This window comes from Caretta caretta, chromosome 1 (genome assembly GCF_965140235.1).
Source record: "Caretta caretta isolate rCarCar2 chromosome 1, rCarCar1.hap1, whole genome shotgun sequence".
NCBI classification, from domain to species: Eukaryota; Metazoa; Chordata; order Testudines; family Cheloniidae; genus Caretta; species Caretta caretta.
The window spans coordinates 16,454,709-16,471,599 of record NC_134206.1 but is presented as its reverse complement, the minus strand read 5'-3'; the positions used below and the strand labels follow the sequence as shown (position 1 = coordinate 16,471,599).

Genomic DNA, 16,891 nt, shown 5'->3' with positions numbered 1-16,891 from the left:
GCTTAGATATGCCACAGTGGGCAGCACATTAGATCTTTAAAAATGACATTTTAGTTCACAGAAAAGAGCTTGGTACATCCAGGAGCACTGTCAGAACTGCCACTATTGGGCCAGCCTCATCCCTGGTGGGTTTCCTTTGACTTCAGGGGTACAATGCCCAGGATGAATGTGATTTAATGATTTCTTGCCAACTTCCTCCTTGTTGGCTGGTCTTTTCTGATACACAATCCCATGTGGCTTTGCTTTTGCTTGCTTCTTTGGTCCTGTATCAGCATCAGTACAAATGTTAGCACAGACCAGTTGATTACTGCTATATGGTAAAAATGAGGGATCAAGTTATTTTTGTCTATTTTTTTGCCTCTTTGATATATAAAGAGAGCCTGAAATGTGGCTTAATTTTTCTTCTTGTTTATTATAACTCTAGAAATATCAGGAATGGCAGGAGTCTGACTAAAGATCATGGCTCATCTAAGGCCAGAGGGACCATTAGATCATCTAGTTTGACCTCCTATGTAACACCAGCCAGAGAGCTTCATCCAGTGACTCCTCAGGCAAAGTAATTCTGTTCAACTAAAGCCTAGCTTACAGAAAGGCCTCCAGTCTGGGCTTCAGGATTCGCTTTCTTGTTACTTGTGCTGACAACCCACTAGCACAGTTGCCAACTTTCACGTGGTAAATTAGCACCCCAAATTTCACAATAAGCCAAAAATCAAGCTAATCCCATTTCAAAACAAGGCCAAAACAAGCCAATCCCTAAGAACCCCAACACTATGTGACTAGATCCCCCCGGCATGCAGTCCGGGACTGTGGTGGGCCCGCTGTGCACCCCTGACTCTCTTCTCTCCTTGCCCCTGCTTGTCCCCTCTTGCCCCAGCTTCCCAGGAGCTGATAAAAAGAAAGAAGCAACAAGCTGCAAGCCAAAAACCAAGCAACAAGCAACTCACAAGCCAACAGTGCACCCTTGCAGCCAAAAAGGCTAACAGCATTTTGGACTGTATAAGTAGGAGCATTGCCAGCAGATCGAGGGACGTGATCGTTCCCCTCTATTCAGCACTGGTGAGGCCTCATGTGGAGTAGTGTGTCCAGTTTTGGGCCCTACACTACAAGAAGGATGTGGAAAAATTGGAATGAGTCCAGCGGAGGGCAACAAAAACGATTAGGGGTTGGAGCACATGACTCATGAGGAGAGGCTGAGGGAACTGGGATTATTTAGTCTGCAGAAGAGAAGAATGGGGGTGGGGGGGGGATTTGATAGCTGCTTTCAACTACCTGAAAGGGGGTTCCAAAGAGGATGGAGCTAGGCTATTCTCAGTGGTAGCAGATGACAGAACGAGGAGTAATGGTCTCAAGTTGCAGTGGGGGAGGTTTAAGTTGGATATTAGGAAAAACTTTTTCACTAGGAGGGTGGTGAAACACTGGAATGCGTTACCTAGGGAGGTGGTGGAATCTCCTTCCTTAGAGATTTTTAAGGTCAGGCATGGTGCCGGGGGGTTGGTCCCCAGAGCGAGGTGCCGGTCTGGGGCCCAATCCAGCACAAGGGCGCTGTTTACAAACCGGCAGCCACCAGATGCACACTGGCCTGCCCGGCTCTGCACTGTCTTTGGGGGCAGGCCTGCACTGTGTGCCACACCGCCTGCAGACGCAGCGCCCCTCAGACCTCTATGCTCAGTGCCCCCCAGACCTGCGATGCCCAGCGCTCCCCACCAAGACCCCCCACCACAATTGCACAGTGCCCTGCATACCCTCTCTACCCAGTGCCCCCCTGCCCACAGACCCCTATGCCCAGTGCACCTCTGCTGAAACCCCCCACAGACCCATATGCTCAACACCCTCCTGTCCAGAGACCTCCTATGTCCAGCGGCCCAAAACACACAAACCTCCCCCATTCCTCACTGCCCAGTGCTTCCAACCCCTCACTGCCTAGTGCTCCCCACCCCCCCAAGTTCCCCTAGAGACCCACTCCCCAATGCCCAGCCCCCTGGCTGCACTAACCAGCCCCTCTGGGAGGTGATCATGTCGGCTGGACTCTGTGGGGTGGTGAGCGGGACCTGCTGCCTGGGAGCTGGACTGTCCCAGGTGAGGGGCCAGACCCAGTATGAGGATGGGTTAGACAGCTCGGTAATGGGCCTGTCCCAGTGTGGCCCCGTGCCACGGCACCATTGTAAACTCGGTACTGACTGTAACAGTTTGAAAAGACAGTAGGTTGAATCTGGTCAGTTAACTAGTTGTTGCAACCCTAGACTACTTGAAATAGCAACTGCACTATTGTTCTTTCAACTTCATAGTCTCTCTCTAAGCTCACATTTTCCAGTCATGTTTATATCCATTTCCAGAGGTGAGACTTTAAAACAAGTGATTCTACTCAGATTCCATATGCAATTCCAAGCAATGACCATCGTCCCAAAATAGCTGGATGTTCCAGCTAAAATCATTTCCAATAAAAACACAGTTGCCAACCTGTTCAACAGACACCACAAGAGTCCCCACAGTTATGTACTATTCTAAGTCTAAAGGGAAACTCTGGTATCTTAGTAACCATTGCTGTGCTGTGAACAAATGCTACCTTTTTAATAGTACTACTCTTTACATGATCATCACTAGGTTTCAGAGTGAACACACAACTGAGATGAATGATGGCTGTTCAGCCCTTTCAGAATTACCATTTTAGTCTGGAGATTACATCAGGTTGCATTTAGAAGGTCTCCTTTGCAATCAGAAAGGGATAGCTTAACTATTTTATTTTTTTAAAAACAGTGGAAGCTTAATTTCTGCAGATGCTGCTGGGTCCACAAGAAAGGTGCATGCTTTCAGATTCCAGTCCCCTGCCTCCCCAGCTTGTGTGGTTTGCTTTAGAAAGACTGCTCCAGCTCTGTAAAAGAAGAGGAGAAACCAATATGTGTGACAACAAGGACAAGTACTGCACAATTAGGATTTCTAAAACAGAGCTTCAGGGCCAACAGGGTCAGATTGCCTTAGACTCTTGATCAGCGGCAGGCTGGCTGAGAGGAGGGGCTGGCAAAGGCTGCATAGCTTTCTAGTCTGAGAACCTTTACAAGTGCCTGTCTCAAAGGCCATGGCAAATTCAAGCTCAAAAACTCATTGAGGGATACAAAATGCCAGCACACAAATGGCTTTGTTTCTCTGATCCGTCCCTTGCCTCTTTCCAAACAAGGCCATTTGCTAATAGGATTTAGATATTAAAGCTGAAAACAATAAAAGTAATGCAAAATTCATGTTAAATTCTTAAAATCCGGTACAATGTATTCCTTCTTGAACATTACAAAGAGGGGTAAGATTTGCCAGGAAATATTATTATTTTGTTGTTATTCTGAGTTTGTAAGATCAGCAGTGACGTCTCTTTCCCAAATCTTCTTTGGAATATTACCTTTAGGCCAAGGGCTTTCGATGGCTCCTGTTAGCGCAGAATTTTAATACCAATCTTTTCATGCGTTGTGTGGGTGTGTGTGGGGAGAGAAAAGACTCAAACTCAAATTCGGCTGCTATCTCCCCTCCCTCTTCCCCCAGAGCCATATGGTTAGCAGCTGCCCACATTGGATAATTTAGTATGATTATATTTTAATTTTCAGCCTTTGGATTGAATTGATTTAAGTCACCGATGGCAGAAGGCTCCTCCCACTGTGGGCAGGGCTCTCCATCTTTCTTTCTTTAATAGTTTCGGAAATACTGTGGTGTCACTATTCAGTTACAGGAGTGTGGCATGTAAAGGTCACAGCAATTCAAGGGAATTCGCAGAAAAAGATAACACATGGGTTTGAAGAAGAGGTAAGTTGGCTTGTTCCTTGTGGCTGTAAAGATGCCATCTTGCTCGATTAAATATATAGATCAATGCTCTTTCCTGTCTGCTTTATGCTTGGAAGGGGGGAAATTTCCTTCTGATTTTTCCTTTACACTTTGAGTGCATTGGATGTGATCCGACAGCTAATGAGTGACCTGCCCCCTGCATGAATTGCAGGGAGAAACAATGCCTAGCAGAGCCAGAGAATGGAGGGAACCAGTGACAAAGCTTTAGCTAGAGGGTGAATGGATTATTTGAAAGCAGGGGGTTCTGTTAGGTCCCAAAGTAGCCCCAAACTGCCTTGTTGAAGTGAAAAGGACCTGTGCTTCATAACAGCCCGTCAGCTCCCTGCGTATGAGGCAGCCAAATTCTTCCTAACCTGTTGAGGATACAAAGGGGCATGGGAAGAAACTTAAGTGATGGGTGGATTGTATGATTCAGTTTGAGAGGGGGGTGATTGAGGGGGGGGGAGTTGTTGGTGGAGCATTTATAATGCATTGGATAAAAGACTGTTTCCATAGTAAAAAAGAAGCGGGGGGTAGGGAGTATGATAGAAAGACTCCTTCCTTTTTTTCTGCTTGCCCACTGTGTGAGCAGAGAGGTTGATGCAGGAATAAATAATCCATGAAATATTAACATCCAGGAATAGGTGTAAATCTCAGTACCTATTGCTAAAAGCTGAAACTGACATGTGAAATGAAGTAGCACTGTGTAACTTTCCCTACTTGGAATCTGTCTGCTCTGTGAGTTTTGATGTCCAACTATTTCTTTTAAATGGGTGTCTCAGCATTGCATACATTCAACCCACTGGGCCAAATTCTGCTCTATTACACAGGTGTAACGTTGTAGTCTGAAAGTCTTCAGTGGAGCTGCATCATGTTTACACCAGCTATAGCTGAGAACAGGATTCAGCCCCAGCTTTCGTTTACTTCTTATTGTCTAATTAGGCAGACTTTATTTGAAGGCATACATCAAATAAATGTACCCCCCTTTTTTTCACCTGGCCCTATGTTGACCTAAATCCCTAAATCCTTTGCGGCTCTGTGGGTTGTGGGACAACTTTTTGACCATCTTGTGGCTTGAAAAAGGCGGGACCCACGGGCTTAACTCACCCAGTAGGTCTCTTCCATCAGAATGTTATAATTCCTATGATCCCTTCATTCAACGCTCCACAGTAAATTCCAGCAGGCACCCTTACCCTCCGAGCCACTGCTGGGTGCTGCGGGCCTGCTGTTCCTTTCTTCAGTGGTGGAAGCACACTGCTGGCACAAAGTCTGCGCTAAATCAAGACCCTTGCTGTTTCCTGGGGCAGCCCCAAGGCTTCAGATTCTGGAAAATATAAACCCAGGTTTAGTGATGTGAAACTGGGCCGGCCTGGTGTACGTTTCGATACTGTAGAGAACTTTGGGTAGGCAGAGAGTCTTTGATTAATGACGCACACATGGAAAATGTGCCTTCCTCCCCCCCATGCTAATACTGCGACCGTACTTTGTTTTGCAGTGCTACGCACAGCCATTCATGATGCCAATTAGGAGGATGCAGATTAAGGGTAGAGCGGCGACTGTTCAGCGGCGCGCACTCTCCTCTCCGGGGTGTGAAGGGCGCTCTGCATGGACGCAGAACTGGGGGCTGGGAGCTGAGAACCTTTTGGCTAATGGACAAACTCCTTCCTTGAAATGTGTGCTCAGTGCAGCTGTCACTCCTGCGTGCTGCCATGAATGGGGGACCAACCCTTCTCCCCCATGCTGCTGTCCAGTCTTGTCCGGCTGACGTTAGCAGCAGGGACAAGGCACAGCTTAGCAATTCACAGGAGTGGGAAGAGAGCCGAGCTGGTATGTGCTGAACTGCACAAAGCAGGATTTATTATGAAGGCATTTTTTCCTTAGGAGGATTCCCTGAACTCTCCCTGCCAGGGCTCTATTCCACTCCCACAGCACCCTGAAAAATGTGAACACGGGAGGGGCCCTTTGCCTCACCCCCAGTGTCTTTTACCTTGGCAACTCTGAGCAATCACTACTCCTAGAAAACAGTGGGCAACCTGGTGAAAAACCTACTGTAGCAATAGGTGGGATTTAGAAACCTATTTTAAACACAACATACCTGGTTCTGGTCTCAGTCACACCTGTGTACAGCAGGAGTAACTCCATTGTAATGAGGAAAATGGTATTGGTGTAGGAGTGAGATGAGATTCAGGTCCACTCCATTCTAATTGGAGGGCTCAGTTCACACCTAGTGTAAACAGGGGGTAAAGTTTGCAGATGATACAAATTTACTCAAGATCATGAAGTCCAAAGCTGACTGCGAAGAGTTACAAAGAGATTCACAAAACTGGGTGACTGGGCAACAAAATGGCAGATGAAATTCAGTTTTGATAAATGCAAAGTAATGCACAGTGGAAAACATAATCCCAACTATACATATAAAATGATGGGGTCTAAATTAGCTGTTACCACTCAAGAAAGAGGTCTTTTATAGTTCTCTGAAAACATCCACTCAATGTGCAGTGGCAGTCAAAAAAGCTAACAATGTTAGGAACCAATAGGAAAACGTTAGCTAATAAGACAGAAAATATAATACCACTATGTAAATTCATGATCTGCCCGTACTTGGAATACTGTGTGCAGTTCTGCTCACCCCATCTGAACAAAGATATTTTAAAACTGGAAAAAGTACAGAGAAGGGCAACAAAAACGATGAGGGGTATGGAACAGGTGCCATATGAGGAGGGATTGAAAAGACTGGGGCCATTCAGTTTAGAAAAGAGATGAATGAGGAGGGATACGCTAGAGGTCTATAAAATCATGACGGGTATGGAGAAAGTGAATAGGGAAGTGTTATTTACCCCTTCACATAACACAGGAATCAGGGGTCACCCAGTGAAATTAAGAGGCAGCAAGTTTAAACCAACCATAAGGAAGTACTTCTTCAAACAACACACAGTCAACGTGTGGCACTTGTTGCCAGGGAACGTTGTGAAGGCCAAAACTAGAACGGGGTTGAAAAAGGAATTGTACAAATTCATGGAGGACAGGTCCATCAGTGGCTAATAGCCAAGATGGTCAGGGACACAACCCCATGCTCTGGGTGTCCCTAAACCTCTCACTGCCAGAAGCTAGGACTGGACAACAGGGAATGGATCACTCGATAACTGCACTGTTCTGTTCCTTCCCTTTGAAGCATCTGGCACTGGCCGATGCCGGACAATAGGATACTGGGCTAGATGGACCATTGGGCTGACACACTATGGCCATTCTTATGTTCTGATGTAATTGCACTGTAGTCTGTGGGCCTGATTCTGATTTCAGTTACACCCCTCATACTCTAATCAAGTGGACCCACTCAGATTTTATCCCAGTGTACCTGAGAGCAGAATCAGGCCCACAGCATTCAGTAGGGCCACACCAAGGATGGATGTGCCCATTGCCTATACCTGGCTGCTCTGTAGCTGGCAATAGGTATAGCATCCCTAAAGCCCTCTTCCCAACTGCAGCTCTACCTGTACCTGCTACGGTTTGATTGAGAGAGTCAGAAGATGGGTCAAAATGATCAGAATCTAGTGGTCAGGCAACCTCACTAATTGCAAAACTAGTGTCCACGTGCCAGGATTTTCTCCTTATGTGTGTCTGTCTATATAGCTAAGGTCCTTTTACCACACAGTATCTGAGCACCTCTCACTCTGTAATGGATTTCTCTTTAGCATATTCACTGCATGTCATTTTAATAGAGTGACTCTGCCACTGGGCTGCTGGGTGACCGTGGGCATGTCACTTCTTCTCTTAGTGCCTCATTTTCTCCCTTTATCAAATGGGGTTAAATGATACAGGCAGCATCTATACAGCACTTTGAGAGCTACAGGTGAAAAGCCCTATGTAGGAATTAGGTGGTATTAGCCTCACAACACCTCTGTGAGGTAGGGACAGGCTGTGATCCTCCTTTTACAGGCTGGCATCTGAGGCGCAGCATAACTAAGCGGCTTGCCCAAGGTCACACACAGTCTGTGGCAAAGCCAGGAACTAAATCCAGATCTCTTAAGTCCCAGGCTAGTACCCTAACCCCTGGACTATGCATTCTTGTTTCTGGGGTTATGGGACTTGTCTCTCTTTAAGAGACTCTTTGAATTTTGGTCCCTCTGATCCTTCTTCATACATTATTCAAAAGCATGAAGGACAGTGTGGCACCGAACACTCATTGAAAGTGAGTGAGGGTAAGTGGTTTAATCTAATGCGTTTGAGGATGCTGAGGGAGTTGGCTGATGTGATTGCAGATCCATTGGCCATGATCTTTGAAAACTCAAGGCAATTGGGGGAGGTTCTGGATGATTGGGAAAAGGCAAATATACTGCCCATCTTTAAAAAAGGGAAGAAGGAGAACCCAGGAACTACAAACCGGTCAGCCTCACCTCAGTCCCTGGAAAAATCATGGAGCGGGTCCTCAAGGAAACCATTTTGACGCACTCAGAGGAGAGGAAGGTGATCAGGAACAGTCCGCATGGATTCACCAAAGGCAAATCATGCCTGACCAACCCGATAGCCTTCTATGATGAAATAACTGGCTCTGTGGATATGGGGAAAGCAGTGGATGTGATATATCTTGACTTTAGCAAAGCTTTTGATACGGTTTCCCACAGTATTCTTGTCAGCAAGTTAAAAAAGTATGGATTGGATGAATGGACTATAAGGTGGATAGAAAACTGGCTAGATTATCGGGCTCAATGGGTACCGATCAATGGCTTGATGTCTAGTTGGCAGCTGATATCAAGCAGAGTGCGCCAGGGGTAAGTCCTGGGGCTGGTTTTGTTCAACATCTTTATTAATGATCTGAATGATAGGATGGATTGCACCCTCAGCAAGTTCGCAGATGACACTAAGCTGCGGGGAGAGGGATAGGATCCAGAGAGACCTAGACAAATTGGAGGATTGGGCCAAAAGAAATCTGATGAGGTTCAACAAGGAAAAGTGCAGAGTTCTGCACTTAGGACTGAAGAATCCCATGCACTGCTACAGGCTGGGGATCGACTGCCTAAGCAGCAGTTCTGCAGAAAAGGACCTTTGGGATTACAGTGGATGAGAAGCTGGATATGAGTCAGCAGTGTGCCCTCATTGCCAAGAAGGCTAATAGCATATTGGATTGCATTAGTAGTTGCATTGCGAGCAGATCGAAGGAAGTGATTATTCCCCTCTATTCAGCACTGGTGAGGTCACATCTGGAGTATTGCGTCCAGTTTTGGGCCCCCCACTACAGAAAGGATGTGGACAAATTGGAGAGAGTCCAGTGGAGGGCAATGAAAATGATTAGGGGGCTGGGGCACATGACTTACAAGGAGATGCTGAGGGAACTGGGCTTGTTTAGTCTGCAGAAGAAAAGAGTGAGGGGGGATTTGATAGCAGCCTTCAATTATCTGAAGGGGGGTTCCAGAGAAGATGGAGCTAGGCTGTTCTCAGTGGTGGCAGATGACAGAACAAGGAGTAATGGTCTCGAGTTGCAGTGTGGGAGATCTAGGTTAAATATTAGGAAACACTATTTCACTAGGAGGGTGGTGAAGCACTGGAATGGGTTACCTAGGGAGGTGGTGGAATCTCCATCCTTAGAGGTTTTTAAGGCCTGGCTTGACAAAGCCCTGGCTGGGATGATTTAGTTGGGGTTGGTCCTGCTTTGAGCACGGGGTTGGACTATATGACCTCCTGAGGTCCCTTCCAAGCCTGATATTCTATGATTCTATGGTAACTGCCCTTTGTGTCCTGGAAAATGTCTCCCCTCCAATATCCCAGTTGCTGCAGTACCTCATGCCGTATTTAATCAATGAGTGACTAAATAACTGCACTACATTTGGGCTGGGGAGACTTGTAGTATAAGTAGCCAGTGAGATTTTAAATTTAGTTGTGAGGCTTCATCATATCATCCTAGATTCCCTCCTTATCAGGCATGTTATTAATGATCATTATTATTAAGGGTACAGCAGAAGCAGTGGTGGGGCTGGAGCAGTAGACCTGGGGCTGCCAGAGCGGCACCTAGGGTTGGGTCAGCATCAGGCCCCTGGGACTGTAGCAGTGATGGGGCTGAAGCAGATGCCGGAGGTCAGCTCCTGGCAGTGCTCTGACTGACCACCCGCCCAAGGGTATTTTTAATAAAAGTCAGGGACAAATTGCGCACTGCCGTGCATTTTTGTTTATTGACCATGACCTGTCCCTGACTTTTACTAAAAATATTTGTGACAGAATCTTAACCTTAATTACTATTCGGATAGGAATTTATAAGACTCTCCTCACTGTGCTATCTGGATGCAGTTGTATAAAATAGGGTACCTCAAAATACTGCAAGAATTTTCCTTCCTCCCCTCCTCCTAGCAGAGTGTGAGAGGAGGGGTGAGCCGAATACAGAAGGGAGCAGTGTAGGAGTAGCAGGGCATGCTGTTCCTTTGAGAGAGGCCAGCTGGCAGGGTCTCACATGTTGTGGGAGGGGAGAGTGTCTCCAACCTGCCAGCACCTATCCTCGGTTCTCCCAGCTGGGAAGGACATGCCCAGCTCAGCCAGTGTAGGAGGTTTGACTGAAACGACAAGTGCTCTTTGCTGCAGTCTGTGCCAAGTAAGTGCTGGGTTGGGCACATGTATCAACTTCCTAATGGAGGTCAGTGACTTGGAGGTGGCTGAGGGCTCCTTGGCATTCCCCTGGGACGTTCCAGTTAAAGTGGCAGAGTCCTGGGAAAAAGCAGCTGTCTTGGAGGGTTTCATTACAAGGGGACGTTTGGAAAGTGACGTGACAAGGTGTGTGTTGCAAGCAGGTGCCTTTAACAAATGAACACAAAACATTGCTGGTTCATAGGACTGAACTGACCCTGGTTCTTAACCTGAGCCCTACACCAGGAAAGCCCAGATGTGTCTTTTATGGTGCAGTGCTCATGTTCCCTTCCATGTGATCTGTGAGAACAACATCCGTTCAGCTGCACCAAAACGGCGCCTGTGTAATTGCTCTTTCCAGTTCACTTCCTTTCTTGCCTCCCCTAGCTTTTTTGCTGAACGTCACCTGCTTCAGTTTCCATGTTGCATTTTTGCATCAGACTATTTTGCAAAGACATTATTATATGAATTTCCACTGCATTTTGGAGTCCCAGTTATGGATCAGAGCTCCATTGTGCAAGGCGCTGTACAGACACAGACCAAAGAAAGACAATTCTTGCCCTGAAGAATTTGTAATCTGTTATGTACATATACATCTCTATCTAAACAGACATAGGTTTAAAAATTCTTCTGAACCTTCTATAGCTAAAATTGGTCCTGTAGGGTTGTCTTACTGCATGGGGCTCTGTGGAGATGACCTGGGAAGTCAAAATCCTATGTGCTCAATTATTTCTTTGATGTAAGAGTTCAGGGTTACTCTGAGGTCCTCAGCCAAAATTTCCCTCACTCTTGTGCACCATAAGAAAATAAGAATGGCCAAAGTGGGTCAGACCAAAGGTCCATCTAGCCCAGTGTCCTGTCTTCCGACAGTGGCCAATGCTAGGTGCCCCAGAGAGAATGAACAGAATGGGTAATCATCAAGTGATCCACGCCCTGTCGCCCATTCCCAGCTTCAGGTGACCAGAGGCTAGGGATACCGTCCCTGCCGATCCTGGCTAATAGCCATTGATGGATCTATCCTCCATGAATTTATCTAGTTCTTTTTTGACATTCCAAAGGGTACTGAGTCTGACTACATGTTTCCTTCACCTTTGTTGTTGCCAGGATGCTAGTGAATGGAAAGTGCCAATCGCCTGTTAAGGTGCCTCTTCCTGCAGGAATGACCTAATGGAATCTTTAGGTTAGGAACATAATTTTTCACACACAGTATAAGTAGCCTGTGGAACTCAGTGAAACAAGACATCACTGAGGCCAAGAGCTTAGCAGGATTCAAAAAGGCACTACGTATTTACCTGGATAATAAGAATATCCAAAGTTAGAAGAGTAGATTTTTATTAACAAATAAACCATGTTTTGAAAGGGCTATAAACCTTCATGTTTCAGGGATTAAGCCAACCTCTAACTATTAGGAGTTAGGAGGAAATTTTCCCTGAGGTGGTAGGTTATCCCATAACTACCTCCTGTGGAGTTTCTTGCACTTTCCTCTGTAGGCTCTGGTGGTGGCCACAGTTGGTGATCGGACACTGGACCAGATGGACCCTGGGTCTAATCTGATCTGGCAACACCTATGTTCACACAGAAATGATTGCATAAGAAATTATCATCTTACATATGCACAAGAACCATTCAGCTTCTCTCTTTGGGTCTCATGGCCTTGCTCCTAAATTATGAGCCTTGATTTGTGAGCTGTAACTTTAGTTATATAAACCCATCAGGCAGTAAGCACTTACCTCAGTAAAAGAAAGGGAGATGGCCTTGCGTTTGCTTGATTATTGTCTCATTTTATGGCTGAGCCTAAAATTGTCCAAATCATTCCTGTGGCTGTATAAAGTGCCATTCCACAATTTAAAGTACACAGTATGAAGTGTGCAGTGTATTAACAACTGGGTAAGAAAGTCTCAGGATTGTGTTCCTAACATATCTAGCCACCATATTACAGCTGGATCTGCTTCTGCATTCTGGGAGGATGAGGGTATAAGGAGCCATAATTTGGCTGCAAGCATTGGATTGTGCAAGAGAGAGTCTCTGTTAGATCAGCTGTCTGGATTTACTTGTGTGTCTGGTGAGCAGGGGCTCTGACAGAGGAATGCATATGTAATGACTACCCTGAATAGGTCACCTGTGGGGATCAAGCTCTAGATCTAAAAGCAAGAATTGCTAGTTTGTACTAAAGAGCCAAGTCTATTAGTTTGGAGGTGGTGGCAAACAAACCTCTAAATGGGCCAGCCACTGGAGGGGGACAAAGACCAACTCTGCCACAATGGATAACAGAGGGATGATAGGAGGCTACATCTTTCCTACAAGTGGCGAAAGATACGCTGATGCTCATGTTTCCCATGCCCCAAGGAGCAGCATGGCCAGCCCCTCCCAAAGAAGGTGATTGTCCTCCCCCATGGCTCAAACTGGAGCTGGTCAACTGGCATTTGACAAATGCAAAATTTGGCAAATTTTAGCATTGTGAATCATTTGAAAGCCAGTCCCATCATTTGCAAAGGCTATGCCAAACAAACAAATGGCAGCCTATGGACTCTTCAGAAACCATGCTATGTCGGTATTGGAGTGTCACCCCTGAAGATGTATGTTTGACCATATCAGATTACACAATGCAGATGACACATGCCTCTACTTATGTCTTCATCACTTGATGATTACTGTTCTGTTCACTCCCTCTGGGGCATCTGGCATTGGCCACTGTCGGAAGACAGGATACTGGGCTACATGGACCTTTATGCTGAACCAGTATGGCCATTCTTATGTATGTTATGACTGTTCTTATATATGACCAAGATGGCCCGGCGTTTGGATGAGATCAACTCACGGATGAAAAACAGCTGACTGAAGCTGAAATCAAGCAAGATCGAGGTAATGCTGGTGGACAGAGGAAATGCCTTCTGAAGAGTTTGCCGCCCTGGAGCAGTCTTCCTTGGTTGAAGGTACACACCCACAGTTGGTCAGTTCAAGCTGTAGATTAGGAGTGTTCCCGGATTCCTTGCTGATGCTAAGCTCTTTCATAGTAACATCCACAAGTAATGCTTTATACCATCTCTGGTTGGCTAGGAGACTTGATCACATCCTGGTCTCTCTTTATGCACAGGTTGGTCCCTCCTCTGGCCTACAGCAACACAATATACCTGGGCACGAAGCCATCAGCTGTTGGGGAAACTCCAACTAATACCTAACATTGTAGTGTGTCTCCTTAGCAACATGGTCTACTGTGAGCACATCAAATCTGTCCTTCATTCTCTATACCGACTTCCCATAAAATATCAAGTGAAGTTCAAAAGATCTGTGTCCTTGTCTTCAAGGTGCTCAATGGTATGGGCTCCGGATATCTAAAAGATGAATTGAAGCTCCAGCATGAAGCCCACAGTTGACACCTTTGCTCCACTGACCCCACGAAACTCTTCAGAGTAAGGGCAAAACTCATCTGTGCAAGAGACCGAGCGTTGTATGGGCTGGACTGAGACTGTGGAATGAACTCCCCCAGGAACTAAGGACCAACCCAAACCTGACCATTTTCCAAGCCCAGTGCCGGGCACTCGTCTGTGACCTGCCTTCTCTAACAAACACAGAGCAGCATGTAAATTTATAAACCAAACCAAATCCACAGCCCTACCAAACAAAACATTGCACTGCACAGGCAATCTTCCCCTGGCCAGAGGATGTGCAAAAGAATGACCACACATGACAGATATTAGTCACTTAAGGCATGATTGGAGGGTGCTCAGAGCCTACCGTGATGAGGGTGATGTAAGAACTGTATAGAATAGAATACTGGTTAAAAGAAAGGAAATAAAGGCTAGGTATAAATGGTCGCCCCATCTCAAAAAAGATATATTGGAATTGGAAAAGGTTCAGAAAAGGGCAACAAAAATTATTAGGGGTATGGAACAGCTTCCGTATGAAGAGAGTTTAATAAGGCTTGGAATTTTCAGCTTGGAAAAGAGACGGCTAAGGGGAGATATGATTGAGGTCTATAAAATCATGACTGGTATAGAGAAAGTAGATAAGGAAGTGTTGTTTACTACTTCTCATAACACAAGAACTAAGGGGTCACCCAATGAAATTAATAGGCAGCAGATTTAAAACAAATAAAAGGAAGTATTTCTTCACACAACACACAATCAACCTGAGGAACTCCCTGCCAGAGGATGTTGTGAGGCCAAGACCATAACAGGGTTCAAAAAAGAACTAGATAAATTCATGGAGGATAGATCCATCAATGGCTATTAGCCTGGATGGACAGGAACGGTGTCCCTAGCCTCTGTTTGCCAGAAGCTGGGAATGAGTGACAGGGGATGGACCACTTGGTGATTACCTGTTCTGTCATTCCCTCTGGGGCACCTGGCACTGGCCACTGTCGGAAGACAGGTTTCAGAGTAGCAGCCGTGTTAGTCTATATTCGCAAAAAGAAAAGGAGGACTTGTGGCACCTTAGAGACTAACAAATTTATTTGAGCATAAGCTTTCGTGAGCTACAACATCCGATGAAGTGAGCTGTAGCTCACGAAAGCTTATGCTCAAATAAATTGGTTAGTCTCTAAGGTGCCACAGGTACTCCTTTTCTTTTTGTCGGAAGACAGGATACTGGGCTAGATGGATCCAGTAGGGCCATTTTTATATTATTAATAGAATAGAAAAGTTACACAGCCCCGTTTCAACGGTTTGTGCACACAAAGGACTGGAATGCAATTGAATCAAATGGAAACCCTAGCGCTTGTGAAAGTCTTAAAGCTAGTATTCAGCCAGCTGTATTCAAAACAGTCATTTTGCCCTTAACACGCAGTGGGGGAAATGTATTCTAGCCACTTGACACTCTTTTATAAACAGGATGATTTGTGCTTGCTTGTTGCCACACACAAGCTAAAAGCATTTATGTACAATCTGCCTCAAATGCTTAGTGCATTGACCACTAATTATCACCAACGAACTTTCATTACTACCCACTACAGAGTGCTTTGGAAGAGAAAATGGTCTATAAGTTCTAATGATTATTATTAAAATAGGCTCCTATAACCAATCTTACACTATGAGTCACTCTCATCAACAAGATTCAGGGAACAAATAAGCCCTAAACATGAGTTCCCATTCAGAGAATTGCCTTACAGGAATGCAGAGCAGTTCTGAGCCAAATTACAGTTAATCATGATGGTTTGGTTTTCTTGGAGGGATTACTTGTGGTTTGGCACAGTTTTGAACAGTTAGATCAGGAATATGGTCTGAGACTAAAACACCTTTTGTACTGTGTATTCTTAAGGTTCAATTATGACTTCATTTTACTGTCCAGATCTCTTATATGGCTTTGAAAAACTTGCATATCTTTGATGCTTAATACTAGAGTTAGTCAGGAAAAGATTTATTTTCCTCAGATGAAAAGTAATATTTTTCATTTTTGTTGACTTTTTTGGTTTCATCAAAAAGCAGAAAACCAAAAATTTGTGGGTTAAAACATGCAAACAAAAGATTGGATTTTGGTTGCTGAAAACGTGTGTTCATTCAATTTGGAGGTTTTTGGTCAAAACCTGAAGATTTTTGGTGAAAATGGGATTTTTTTTTGCAAACCAATGTTGTTTAAGGAAAGATTTTATTTTTTGTCAGAAACATTCTGCTGCCTCCTCTTCCCCAAATAAATAAATAAAAGCAGCCAGCTGTACCTAATGTCCCCTATGGCCTGGGGGCAAATGTGATTGGAAATGGCCCTGCATGCAGCCTACCCAGAAAGGATGTTTCTGGAGACATAAGTTCTGCCAGAAGCAATATTACCCATCTGCTCACTCTTCCACTGCACATCAGAGGGTGGCAGAATCTGCCCATCTCTGTATTGTGGAAAAGGTTCCCCCATCAAGCATTTCTTCCCCCAGTGAGGCATAATTCTGTCCTAACTCAGTTTTCAGAATGGAGAGCGGTAAATAGTGTGCCCCTCAGGGGTCTGCACGGGACCAGTCCTATTCCACATATTCATAAATGATCTGGAAAAGGGGGTAAACAGTGCAGTGGCAAATTTGCAGCTGATACAAAACTACTCAAGATAGTTAAGTCCCAAGTAGACTGCGAAGAGCTACAAAAGGATCTCTCACAACTAGGTGACTGGGCAACAAGATGGCAGATGAAATTCAATGTTGAGAAATCCAAAGCAATGCACATTGGAAAACATAATCCCAAGTATACATATAGAATGATGGGGTCTAAATTAGCTGTTACCACTCAAGAAAGAGATCCTGGAGTTATTGTGGGTAGTTCTCTGAAAACATCCACTCAATGTGCGGTGGCAGTCAAAAATACAAACAGAATGTTGGGAATTATTAAGAAAGGGATAGATAATAAGACAGAAAATATCATATCGCTTCTATATAAATCCATGGTACGCCCACATCTTGAATACTGTGTGCAGACGTGGTCGCCTCATCTCAAAAAAGATATATTGGAATTGGAAAAGGTTCAGAAAAGGGAAAGAAAAATGATTAGGGATATGGAATGGCTTC

The 16,891-nt window shown here is 45.2% G+C and overlaps 1 protein-coding gene across 3 annotated transcripts in view; it reads left to right on the top strand.

Moving 5' to 3' along the window:
- The first annotated feature begins 3,610 nt into the window (after positions 1–3,610).
- The window catches only part of GDPD4 (glycerophosphodiester phosphodiesterase domain containing 4), a 105,963-nt gene continuing 92,682 nt past the window's right edge, over positions 3,611–16,891 (top strand). For 2 of the 3 annotated variants that reach the window (XM_048840244.2, XM_048840225.2), the window contains exon 1: positions 3,612–3,783. The gene's annotated coding sequence lies outside the window, so the exon portion shown is untranslated. Of the gene's footprint in view, positions 3,784–16,891 lie in introns of all 3 variants that reach the window. The other variant, XM_048840235.2, reaches the window with a different exon arrangement.